Source organism: Mesoplodon mirus (assembly GCF_964341445.2).
Source record: "Mesoplodon mirus genome assembly, chromosome: 8".
NCBI lineage: Eukaryota > Metazoa > Chordata > Mammalia > Artiodactyla > Ziphiidae > Mesoplodon > Mesoplodon mirus.
In genome coordinates, this window is record NC_138984.1 from 91,403,796 (window position 1) to 91,417,879 (window position 14,084).

General features: G+C 39.1%; 1 protein-coding gene across 1 annotated transcript in view; it reads right to left on the reverse strand.

Annotated features, from left to right (window-relative positions):
* LOC309809313 (uncharacterized protein) overlaps positions 1–14,084 on the reverse strand; it is a 63,342-nt gene that overhangs the window by 38,306 nt on the left and 10,952 nt on the right. The window lies entirely within an intron of this gene.

Here is a 14,084-nt window from a genome sequence, read left to right on the forward strand (position 1 = left end):
AGAATTTTTCAGGACTAGTGCTCTGGGAAACACACTTTGGACAATAACGTTCCCTTCCTTACTACTCCCAGTCTGATTTAGTTGTGTTTCCTCCAGGTGCCCATAAGCACCCACACATACTTCGATTCTAGTCCTCACCACACTGTACTTGTCTGATTCTCCCACAAGCTCCTTCAAGACAAGGCTTACATCTCTTGTATCCATTGCACTGTGATTGGCATACAGAGTTTGCTTGAAAATGTCTGATGAGTGAATTAATACAGTAAGGTATGGTAACCTACCTCTTCCAAGCACAGCACAGAATATTCTACGGCACATTTAAAGTATTAATAATTGGGTGCAGTGGTTAAGAATCTGCCTGCCAATGCAGGGGACACGGGTTTGAGCCCTGGTCTGGGAAGATCTCACATGCCACAGAGCAACTAAACTCGTGCATCACAACTACTGAGCCTGCACTCTAGAGCCTGTGAGCCACAACTACTGAGACCGTGTGCAACAACTACTGAAGCCCTTGTGCCTAGAGCCCGTGCTCTACAACAAGAGAAGCCACTGCAATGAGAAGCCCATGCACTGCAAGGAAGAGTAGTCCCTGCTCGCTGCAACTAGAGAAAGCCTGCACACCAAGACCCAACGCAGCCAAAAATAAATAAATAAAATAAATAAATTTAAAAAATAAAGTATTAATAATTGTGTAGGATTTGACCCTGAGGACTGATCTTGAATAAGTCTTGTGTTAGGGCTATAGTAGCTGAAAAGGAACATGAGACACACTCTCCTCAAGGAAGACAAAATGAATTCAAATGAAACCACCTGGGAATCCTTAAGCGTTAAGATGTATGGGTCTGACTATAAGTACTATGGGTCCTCTGAGGTTACCAAGGTCTGGAGTAGTCAGATTTACTACAGGGTTTTATAAATGGTACTTTACTAAGATTATTCTCGCAGGAATGTATATAAGAGTAATTCAAAAGTGGGAACCTGGAGAGAGTTAGATTGGCCAGGAGTGAGGAGATTTGGCCTGGCATAGGCTATGGTAGTGGGAATAGTGAGGAAAAGGTGATTCCTTTTCGGGTGTAACTTGGTGATGGTTGAAATAGAAGTGGAAGGTCAGGAGACAAGTCAGGGAGAGCTTTCGGGTTTCTTTAGAGACTGGGAGAACAGTGGCAGCACCAGCAAATTTGAAGAAATTTGTTACTAGAGGTGCCACCAATATAAGCTCTTGGAAGTTACAACTCTAGAATATATTGGGAAGACTGTAAAACTAATTACTATGTAAGTTATAGACTATACAGACACTTTGATTGGAAATTTAAAGAATATATCTAACAAGTGAGCTGACATCATTGACTTGAGGAGCCCGGTAGAAAATAATGACTAAATAACTTGCATAAATTTCAGGCCAGGCTTGGTAAAAATGTTATGCCTGACAGACCATGAAAACAGTAAGGAGAAGTTCGTGATTTCGCATGAGTGAGTAGTAATTCATTTTGTGATCCACTAATTCTGCTGTGCTGTAGCAAGTCCTCTTTCTCCCCAGCCAAGGGGAAAGTAATAGAGCAAAACTTGTCCTTGACTGTACATGTCTTCAAAATATTTGGTCTTTCCACAATAATTCAGCACAATGAAACTTTCTGGCATTGCAAGTCAACACTTAACAGAGCTACTTGAGTAAATTACCTTAAGGAAACAAAATCAATATGCTTTAAAGCCCAGTTTAAAAGTGATGTGAGAGCTGGTTTTGCAGGAATCTCAGGCATTAAGAATCCTGAATTGGACCTTATTAACTTTCTGACTTTGTGCTCTTCATCTAAGCTTCTTTATCATTACTTGCTGAACACCCCCAGGATGCTTACACCCACCCAGAACATGCCAAAGATGCAGTCCTAGAAGGTCACTTTCTAAACAAATGGACAAATGCACAAAGATGATTCTTTTCTTTTTCTGGACAAAAAAAGCTGAAAGAGGATAATGAGGATTATTCATGGAATTTAGGGTAGGAGATAACCTCTCCATTTTATACAAACATGACACTTTATCTGAACCCCATTCTGTCTATAATACTGTTGCTAATTCAAGTGGAATATCAAAGACAGAGCTGCTAATCTCATCCCCCACCATATACAACTGTCCTATCAGAGCAAACATTATCCTCTCAAATAAGAACACAGGAATACATTTGGAAGTATCATGATACTTTCTGTGTGCTTAGATATTGTTAAATCCCTTCCTTTTCTTTTTACAACATTTTTCTAAATCTGTACCTCTTCCTTCATTGTAGCTAAGAAATACTAGACTCTTTGTTTCTTCTACACCACAGTTTGTTGAATGTTTCAATATCGCTTGAATTCTTTTTCGTTCACCCAGGAAATTAGCAAACTCACAGACCTTGGTCACCCATCTTGATTATGGCTTTAATGTATAAAAACATTGAATTTATATGTGTACATGTGAGTGTTTGTGCGTGCAATAAGCTTTCTAGGTTTGTCTAAAAGGCTCAATTCTGTACAATTGGCTGAACTTAACCTTACAGCTACGAAAAAAAGTTTTCATTACATAGATTTAGTCTTAGTATCATCTTCAAATGTTAAAAATATGCTCCCATGACCATCATCCAGGATGTTAATAATTTAAATTTTGGACCGACAACTTTGGCTCACCATTCACAAAATGATTCATCAATGATCATAGTGCTTTGGGTGCTGGCTTTGGTTATTCATATCTTGAGCACTTGCTCTGTAGGATTTTATAATTTAAGCCAACGCATCCCAAAGGGATATAAATAGGTGTTAGGGGAAAAGCATTCTGTGGCTTTCTCTATAAAGCGCACTGTTACAGAATTTTCAGAACCTTTAATAAGCTAATAGGTAATGTGACTTCAAGGGGGCAGAGTTGTAGTGGGAAGTGTTTTCCAAATTTATGACAGCAGAACCGCAGAAACATGCCCGGCCCCCAGAAGAACTAGCATCTTACAGAACTTACACTGGGGACTCTCGAATTAGCTAAATTTCCGAAGTGGCAGATTTCTGCAATCCATATTCTTCTTTTCTCTTCTCCCCAAGGGAAAAGTGCAGAATATTCCATAGGTCTCTGGAAAGTGCCCAGTTGAATTTTGGGGTTAGAACAACTCTTGGTAGAACATCAGAACCAGATGTACAGCTACCAGACTAACGTGTGGTCACTTAATGAGTCCTAGGGTAGAATGTAAGAATCCTGATCCTTAATGTAAACAGTTCTTCCTATTACATTACATTTGTTTTTTTGGTGTGTGTGTGTGTGTGTGTGTGTGTGCGTTGTATGTGTTTGTGTACATACTTTACAATTGTACTGAAACTTCAATTTAAAAAAATATTTTATATTTAATTTCCCATTTATCACCCTAGATACCCCAACACTCCAGCTCAAGGCTAAAGCCAAAAGTTTTGCCTACGCTGATCAGCGATTATTAGTCATAGAGTAAGAAATAGAATGTGAAACAGAGTGAAAGCTTTATTAGTTTTTCTCCAATCATGTTAAATATTTGTGAGCATTTGAACTGTGGCTTGAAGCAGACTTACCTGTTATTTTTTCCTTATGTGGATGGTCTGTTATTATGTTATAAAATAAACTTATTTAGCATCATTACTCTTTAAGAAACCATATTAATTGCTATCTGAGCTGGGGATTAGTACTTTCCTAAAGAATTAATAATATTACTTTATTGATTTGTTTTAGTATTTTTATGTATATGAAAACTAAAGTAAATTGGAGTTGTCCTCTCCCTTCTTTTTAGCATTAGGTATTCCATTTAGCCTTTTGCTATCTTTTAAGAGGTTTTATTTCTCTTCCAAGGTGTAAAATAGAATGACAGGGAATTCCCTGGCAGTCCAGTGGTTAGGACTCAGTGCTTCCACTGCCAGGGCCCGGGTTCAATCCCTGGTCAGGGAACTAAGATCCCACAAGCCACACAGTGAGGCCAAAAAAAAAAAGAATGACAAATGACAACATGTATTTAGGAATACTGATATTTTTACAGGACTCAACTTTGAAAAGTACGTTTATATGCATTATTTCATTTGACTCTAACAATATCTCAATAGGTGAACCAGGAATGGGACCTCTCCAAAGGTTAATAGGAATTAAGACCTCTACCCAAAAGGTAAACTAGGTGAACAAAGTTAAGGAAATGAAGAAATAGAACAAAAGTTTGCCTAAGGTCATATACTTTTTAAGCGGCACAACCAGAACTTCAATCCAGATCTTCTGACTCACGATTCTGAGTTATTTCTATAAGAGCAGGAGGTTTTTTTTTTTCTCTCTCTCTAGTACAGTGAGATATATCCCATTCAGGTCCTCATACTAAATATATTCAATAAGTAAAAATATTTACCAGCCATTTCTATCCCTGGCCCAATGTTTGGCTTTCTACTTTACTTCACCAAGACCAACTGTTTTACCAAATAAATTATCTTATAAAATATGGGGATAAAACAACCACAACCCAGAAACCATTAAAAAAAAGGAAAACAATTATCTTTACATGGTCAATTGTAGGCACTTTCCTTTCCTGTTTGGGAGTATGTGTAAGATTTTCCTCTTTCTTTAATATGTGTAATTGAAGAATGCTTTTCTGTTAAACTTTATATCCATTTTAGATTGCATCTCATTTCTTATCTTTCTCTCATCTTTCCCTATAAAATGAAGACCATCCTTCATGTTACTCTTATGCAATTTAGCCTCAAGGAGTCTTGTCTGGATATCAGGGACAATTCCCTGAAACATGAGAGTAATTGTGAAATTAGTTTTTTATAATGAAAAAATAAGGAAAAGAGTTTTACTGAGTAGACAATAGTTTTGAAGTCATAAGGTGAAGGAATATTTGCATATATTCATTTTAACTTCAAAGGAAAATTTTAAAAATTCCAAATATTTGGAAGTCATTGGGGAGGTATGGCCGGAGGCAGAACTTGGAGAGAAGGACAGACGACTAATCTTGGCTGTAGCTCTGTTCTGCCTGACCTCTCCTAACCCTGTTTCAGGTGCCTGTTTTCTTGTGGTATCTCTATTCCTGGACTATCAAAACTTGCTCTTAGGAAAGAATCTGACATTAATCATTTATTCTTTGGTGAGAAATTATCTAGAGTATTTGAGGGTTCTATTACATGTTTGCATAAAACAAGATTTATTTCCTACACTACCCTTGTTGCCCCTTACTTCACACACACAGGCAAAGCCTACAGAATAAACGTCTATCTGTGGCTGAGGCCAAGCCAGTTTGTGGGAGTTCTTCAAAAATAAACATATGAGAAAGGAATTAGACCTACTGCTGTGATCAACAACACTGTTTTTCCTGAGGAGAAAGTGTCTGTTAAAGCGAACCTAAAAAGAAAACCCACATAATTTGGCTGTATAAATATAACAACACATAGAGAATGAATCAGAGAGGAGAGCCTCTTCATCCTAAACTATTTTATTCTCTGTTAAAGAATAAAATATTTTATTTTAATTTTGGTGGGGGAGGGGATGTAGTATAGATGCTTTATGCTTTAGAGTAGAACCCAAAAAAATCTCCTTTGAAGAGGTAGCAATGAATTATCTTGACAAGGAGAAAATACCTGACAACAATATAATTCGACATGTTTTGATAACATCAAGAGAGGGCTCAAAAAGCAATCTGCACCTCAGAATTGCAGGGTATTGAGAGTACTACTGGGTTGGAAGGAGATAATGATTAATAGTGACTATTAGACTCAGAATGGATGGTCATTGCATCACACTCTTTTTTTTTTTGCGGTACGCGGGCCTCTCACTGTTGTGGCCTCTCCCGTTGCGGAGCACAGGCTCCGGACTCACAGGCTCAGCGGCCATGGCTCACGGGCCCAGCCGCTCCGCGGCACGTGGGATCCTCCCAGACCGGGGCACGAACCCGTGTCCCCTGCATCGACAGGCAGACTCTCAACCACTGCGCCGCCAGGGAAGCCCTGCATCAAACTCTTTTCATTGAAGAGAGTTAATTTATTATTCAACTAATTGTAAAAATGATTAAATCTCATTTTTACCAAAGAGTAAAATTATTATAAAGCCTATTTCTTCCATGATAGCTATTATGAAAGTGAAAAGATATCACTCGTCTTTCCCTTTCCCTTCTACTATATCTGTATAACACTCTTTAGTTTCCACAGTTTACCAAGTGTAGAGCTACTTTGGAGTATGTTGTTAGTCTCTATTTTTGATGAGCAGATATCTGCTTGCCAATAGATCACATGCCTTATTATAATCTGGTCAATATCACAGTTGAAAAAATATGATTCTCTGGATGGACTGTGGAATTTACTACTTCAGTTGTTTACCCATATCAGTTATTAAGTTATTGGGTCAAGTTATTTGCAATGATGATTTGCATTCTGAAAGTACAGTAGGAAACCCTGAAACTGCTATTTTTTAAACCTACTGGTGCTACGAATCAATACATAGGTGTGGATTTAGAGAGGAATACAGAGAAAGAGACTGAAGTATAACTTTTAATTTGGTATATATAAACTGAGGCCTAAGGATAGCTAGGGACTATCAGTTTATAAAGTTTCTCATGCTTTTTTCAAGGACTCTAGTTGTGGGTATAGTGACTAGTTTCTTCTTTTGTTGAGATTTTAAGTTAAAGGCAAAAACCATATGCTGCGTTTTCTTTCTCTTCTAACATGATTCTTTGGTTGGGATGGTTAAGACTAAGAATCAACAAGCAGCCAGGCTAGAACACTTATGCCAAGTCAGACTGAAGTCTGTCAGGAATGTAACCAGAAACTAGGGACTGAACTGTGGCAGAGGCATATGCATAACCGCATTTGGGAATAGTGGGGATAAAACAGACTTCAGCAGAAATTGCCACTGCTATTCTCTTCAGCTCTGAAGGCAGATAAAATTAGCACTCCTCTAGATTGTTTGATAGGGTACTCTGCTTTTGTACATGGAGATTTACAGCCTTAAGGTATTTTGAAAGTTTTAAATAACTGGAAGTTATTGTTTGGCTCCCTCTTTACTTCAGTAATATAACCATCCCAGATGGATTGGGGTCCAACTATACTTCACTTAAAGACAACCCCTGCAAATCCATTTTTATATATCTTATCTCTAATATTTAAGGGTTATTTCTCTTCTTCTATCTTCCATGTAGTAGCCAACCTCCAAAATGGTCCCCAGTGACTCCTGCCTCTTGGTACTCACATCCTTGTGTTTCCCCTCCCACGATGTACTAGGGTTGGTCTGTATGACCAACAGAATAAGGCAGAAATGATGGTGTGTTACTTCTAGGACTAGATTATAAAAGACTGTGGCTTCTATCTTGGGTACTCTCACTTGGTGCTCTTTTCTTTCGCTTTCTCTTTCTTACTTTCTCTGATAACTTACTCTCTGGGAAACCAGCTGCCATGTCATGAGGACACTCAGGCAGCCTATGGAGAGACCCTTGTGGTGAGGAACTGAGGCTGGCTAATCTTGTGAGTAAACTGGGAAGTGGCTCTGAAGCTCTAGTTAAACCTTACAATGACTGCAGCTCTGGCTAACAACTTGATCGAAACTTGTTACAAGATCCTAAGCTAGAGCCACCTATGTAAGCCACTCCTGGATTCTTGACCCTCAGAAAAGGTGTGAGATGATAAACATTTACTGTTTTAAGCTGCTAAATTTTGGCATGGTTTGTTAGCCAGCAAGAGATAACCAGTATATAACTGTATTGGAATATGAAATAGTGGTTTTATGTTAGGTTGAAGAAATAACCTCTCTTGCTGTTTCTGCAGGTGGCAGTTAACTGCTCACCAGTGCTTTTTTCAAGGTACTTTGCAAAGCTGTTGCAGACAGTAATTGACCTGATGATGTCTTGGTTCCCTGACAGAGTTCCTTCAAATCGTGGAGGATAAACACATTACTCTAAGATATTTGTTCACTCACATTGGTTCACCAGTGGTCCTGACCTTGTAATTATCACAACTGCTGTGTGGTTAAGTAGCACAATGTATTTTACAGCTGCTTTTATCATCTCTCACTTTCAGAAATGTGGGAAATATCAATTTCAGTCAATACTGGAAAAATCACGGCATTAAAGTTAAGGTCTAGTTGAGGCTACTAGGATCAGTGATCAGCGTACATTTATGTAATGACATTATTATCATATTTGAGTTTTGAATGTTGGGAAAGGTCATGCACGCTAAAATTTTTTTCTCCTTCTTTACACTTTACTATCCCGCCTAGATGTTTTGCAATCGGCATTGTTTTTGAAAGAGTAATAAAAAAGATAAAGTTAAAAATTTTCAATATAATTCTTAAAGTTTTTATTGTGGAAAATTTGAAACATACACAAAAGCAGAGAGTATATGAATCCCTGTGTAGCCTTTAACACGGCCTATTTTATTTGATCTGTTCTCCAGACCTCTTACTGCCTCCCCTGCTTGCCACCTGCATTGGATTAGTTGGATGCAAATCCAAAACATCATATTCCTCCAGAAGACAAGGTAACTTTAATAATCTTATTTCAAATCTGCGAAGCAGAAGTTTACCTGTTGCTCTCAAGGACTGGTTCCAAGGAAAATGTTATTTAGCAGAAATATGTTTTTATTCTAGGCAAGTTGCATAACTGGTCATCATCCTTTAGTGCATGATTTCTTCTAAGGTAAAACTGAATTTTCACACATTTTTGTGATGATTTTATGCATTCATATACTGAATTCTGAGTTTCTGCAATTTTTTCTTTGACATTTTAAGATCTGCTGGAGAGCTGGAAGATCTGTAGATTAGTTATAATAAACAAGCTCTCTCAGTGAGGGATTCTTAGAAAATTGTAGCTAGAACTTGGGATGGTGCTTCCCATGACTGCAAATGTACCTGTAGCTAAGGCACAAAAGGGCAGGTTGGTGCATAGCCACTGAAGGCTGATTTTCTTGACCCCTAGTGCTTTATAAGTAACACCCAGAACGAGCATGAAAAGTGGCTCATTCACTCAAATATCTTCCCCTCCCTTTTGTAGAACCCCTGGCTGCAGTAGGGCCTAGGTCTCTTCATGATTATTATTGCATCTGGTGTCATGTTTTTCCAGCAGGTGCACTGCTTCCCTGTAGGAGGCTTCTTGATATTCAACCCTCTACCAGCCTCCTGCCTGCTCTATGGGGGCTCATCCTATGACCCTATGCTACACAGACAACCTCTGCTTCTAACAACTGTGATTAAATGGGTGGGTTTGAAAGCTGCTTATGGATCATATGGCTCATCACAAAAATAGTGTTAGAACTGACTATAGTTAAAATTCCAGTTACATGAATTTCAACTCTGTCCTCCTCCTACCACATACAAGCAAATCAGAGTATTATCAATACTTTTGATCCAATAGCTTTGGCATTTTTTTAAAGAAATAAGCAATGAATATGCTGATAGTGCCTGCTATTTGAATGCCTTCAAAACAGAAATGAAAAATTATCTAATACTTCAAACACATTATTTTGCATACAAGCTTAAAGTAAGCTGGATCAAGGATCTATTCTGAGGTCTATATTCAGAGGGTCAGACAATGTCCTTGAAGAGCATATTTAAAAAAGGACCCCCTTTAGCAGAATTAGTCAGCTTCCTAATGACCATCTTCACACTCCTGCTTTGTGGTCTGGCTATCAGTGGTTCTATGCAGGGGCTCTACTTTGAGGTGTGTTTCCTGCTTTGTCTTCTCCTAGGGGGACCTCTTGGCATTAGCCTTGGGTGTCTTCCTATGATTTTGTCTCTTGGCTCATGGATCAATTTTATTGCTCATTTTACTGACCCTGAATACTTACTTTTCTCACCTTTCTCTAGTCTTGCACTATATTGACCCAAGTGGAAAAAAACAGAAGAGAAATAGATAGGTTTAAAAGAAAGAAAAAATAGGAAGGGGAGGGGGTGTTAAAAAAATGAGGAAAAAAAAAAGTAAGAAGAGCATGAAGAAGCTACCATATATCTAGCTTGAAAAATAGTCATTTAAGATGTCAACATTTAAAAAAGTAGATTGCGAAAGACAAAATAATCAAGTGTATCACATTTATCATTTCTCCAATAAACACAGTATTTTGCAACACTTTGATTCCATTTATCCCTCTGCCTTTTGCATTGTTGTTGTCGTCATGTGTTTTAACTATACAAATACTGTTTAACTAAAAAATAAATAAATAAAAAAGTAGATTGCAAAACCAGATATTGCTAAAAGTAGATTGCAAAAGACAAAACAATCAAGTGTATCACATTTATCATTTCTCCAATAAAAATAGTATTTTGCAACACTTTGATTCCATTTAACCCTCTGCCTTTTGCATTGATGTTGTCATGTGTTTTAACTATACAAATACTGTTAACTCAAAAAAAATAAATTAAAAAGTAGATTGCAAAACCAGATATTGCTACTCTAAATGGTAGATGTAGGGCTGCAGTGGAAACACTGCATGGGTGGTTAATAGGTCATGCTAAACACCTAATTCAGGGACTTCCCTGGTGGTCCAGTGGTTAAGACTCCATGCTTCCACTGCAGGGGATCCAGGGTTCAATCCCTGGTCTGGGAACTAAGATCCCGCATGCCGCATGGTGCAGCCAAAACAACAACAAGAACAAACTAAAACCCCACACCTAATTCAAAGTAGCTTATATACCTCCTCAGGCTTCAAGGAGATGTGACTGTTGGAGTAGTGGGAGGTAGTGCCATGGTTCAGTTAGACTAGAGAGAAAACTTCACTTTCTGTAAAAGCATAAGGATGGGATGACCATTAGAGGTGTGTATATACCCCTAATATACTCACAGTAGCTTCTTACACTATAACCCTCTAACCCAAATTAGTGGGGTCCCCTTTCAGAAGTCAGTTTCTTATTTCAAAGAAAATAATGGGAAATGTAGAGTAGAGATAATGCTGAGGGCCACTTGGTAGGGTTAAGCAGATAAATTACCTCCTTAGTAAGTTCTCCTGAATATGGAGTAGGGATTTCTAAAAGAGTCTACCGTCCTGAAGCAGATTTAGCCAGATTTAGCATTTGGTATAGGCCCCTGGAGATCCCTGACTTATGCCACAATACCCTCAAACCTGGCTCTCTCTGGTGCTCTGGAGAAGTCCTAGTGCACTCAAAGACACTTCCTCTTCTTACCCCCAAAGCATACTTCTGATCAATGGGAAGAAAACAATTCTGCTGGGAGTTGTCCTGCATTAGCACAGAAGAGACTTGCCTCTGAGAATATCACTTGCTGCTAGGAGCTCCACTGCTGCTGGCCCCACACATAAAGGGACTGACGAGTGGGGCTAAGGAACCTAGACGTATGAAAAGTCCAAATGCTAGGATTTGTGAATGAATAATTTCCAAACTCCCGTCTCCAAAGCATTAAAAAAATGACCTTGGAAACAACTGGCCCAGGACATCCTTCTAACTATTTACCACTAATCTAAATGCAGTGATAAAAATGACATTGTAAGCCTAACACTGGAGTGAGCCTGATTTTACAAAATAGCTTAAATCATGTTATGGCACAAAAGTCACACTAAATTCAGCTACCCCATTTATAAGAATTAAGTTTCTGTTCATATATGAATTGGATTTGGAAAGTTGATTTTTAAAGTTGATTTTTAAGAATTTGCCTGCCAATGCAGGGGACAGGGGTTCGAGCCCTGGTCCGGGAAGATCCCACATGCTGCGGAGCAACTAAGCCTGTGTGCCATAACTACTGAGCCTGCGCTCTGGAGCCCGCGAGCCACAACTGCTGAGCCCGCGTGCCAAAACTACTGAAGCCCGTGCACCTAGAACCCATGCTCTTCAATAAGAGAAGCCACCACAATAAGAAGCCCGTGCACCGCAACAAAGAGTAGCCCCCGCTTGCCACAACTAGAGAAAGCCTGCATCATGCAGCAACAAAGAGCCAGCAAGGCCAAAAACAAATAAATTAATTAATTTTAAAAAGTGCAGGAATCACTTTTAAAATGTGATTGTACGAAATTTAAAAGTATGTATTTCATATAGAATGTATCAAAATATGAAATTACATCTTAAATGTTTTTGACAACTTTGTTTTATCACTAGTGGCGTTTCATACTACGTAGTGGCAAGAGCATTAGCTACTTTTAGCATTCAGTTGTCTAGAGCTTACCCAGCAAACGTTTTAGTAGACTCCTATAGAAATGCTTTCGAGTAGCAGTTCTCAAGTTGTAGTATGGAAACCTTTGTTGGGTCCTCCAAACCCTTTCAGGGGGTCAGCAAGGTCAAAACTATTTTCATAATAAGACTAAGACATTATTTGTCTTTTTCATTCTGATTCTCTTATGAGTATAACATAGAGCTTTTCAGTAGTTACATGGCATGTGGTGTCTCAACAGATTGAATTCAGAAGCAGATATAAGAATCCAACTGTCTTTTATTAAGCAAGACATTAAAGACTTTGCAAAAATTAAATGAATGCCATTTTTCTCGTGTTTTCTTCCCCCCCCAGAAAACAGTTATTTTTAGTAAAATATTTTATTTATATAAATATGTATAGGTTTCTCATTATTATTTTAAAATAAATTGATAAAGGAATACCTTAAATATTTTAAAGTTTTAATTTCTAATATGGTATAGATAGGCAGGTAGGTAGACATAAACATAAACAAAAGCTCCGGGGTGGAGTCAAGATGGCAGAGTAGAACAGGGAGTTCACATCTCCTCACAACTAGGGCACTTCCAGGCACTGGTGGGGGACCTCGGACACCTAAGGGGATGGGAGGAACCCCTGAGCGACTGGGTAGGACGTGGGGCGTAGCAAGGGGGGAGGAGAAGTGGAGGTGGGGCAGGACCGGTGTCTTTGAGGGGCGGCTGGGGAGGGGAGGGGTTCCCACACTAGGAAGGGGCCCACCCTCAGTGAGGGGATCAGTGGGGATGGGGAGAGGCCCGCAGAGGACTGGAGGATGAGAAGGGAACACGGCCAGTATTTCCCCCGCCCACTTGGGTCCCGACAAGCCTACTGGGGTTCCAGGCCTAAACCTCCACACTCTGAGGCCCCCTCTGGCTGTGCTGAGCCTAAGCCCCACACCCCACAGGGCCTTTTCCAGCTACACAGGTCCTGAGCCTAGGCCCCGCCCCTGCCTAAACCCCACCCTGCCTAAGCCCTGCTCCCACCTAAGCTCTGCCACTACAGCCAAGGCCTTTTATTTATTTATTTATTTTTGCTATTGTGGTTCTGTATTACCTTGCTGTTGTTTCATTTATATTTTTACTAATATATTTTTTATTTTTCTAATTTTATTTTATTTTGTATTCTTTGTTATTGTTTTGCTCTTTTTTTTTTTTTTTTTTGCCATGTCGTGCAGCTTGTGGGTAGGGCCTGAGCTCCTGTGTTGGAAGCACCAAGTCAGAACCACTGGACTAACAGAGAACCTCAGACCACAAGGAATATTAATCGGAGTGAGGTCTCCCAGGGGTCCTCATCTCAGTGCCAAGACCTGGCTCTATCCAACTGCCTCCAAACTCCAGTGTTGGAAGCCTCAGGCCAAACAACCAGTAAGACAGGAACACAGCCCCACCCATCAAAAAAAATGAGACGACAAAAAAATATGTTACAGACAAAGGAGCAAGGTAAAAACCTACAAGACCAAATAAATGAAGAGGAAATAGGCAACGTACCTGAAAAAGAATTCAGAGTAATGATAGTACAAATGATCCAAAATCTCAGAAATAGGATGGAGGCGTGGATCGAGAAAACACAAGAAATGTTTAACAAAGACCTAGAAGAACTAAAGAACAAACAAGCAGTGGTGAACAACACAATAACTGAAATGAAAAATACACTAGAAGGCGTCTATAGCAGAATAACTGAGGCAGAAGAATGAATAAGTGAGCCAGAAGATAAAATGGTGGAAATAACTGACGAGGAGTAGAATAAAGAAAAAAAGAGTGAAAAGAATTGAGGACAGTCTCAGAGACCTCTGGGACAACATCAAACACACCAACATTCGAATTATAGGGGTCCCAGAAGAAGAAGAGAAAAAGAAAGAGTCTGAGAAAATATTTGAAGAGATTATACTCGAAAAGTTCCTTAACATGGGAAAGGAAATGGTCACTCAAGTCCAGGAAGTGCAGAGAGTCCCATACAGGAT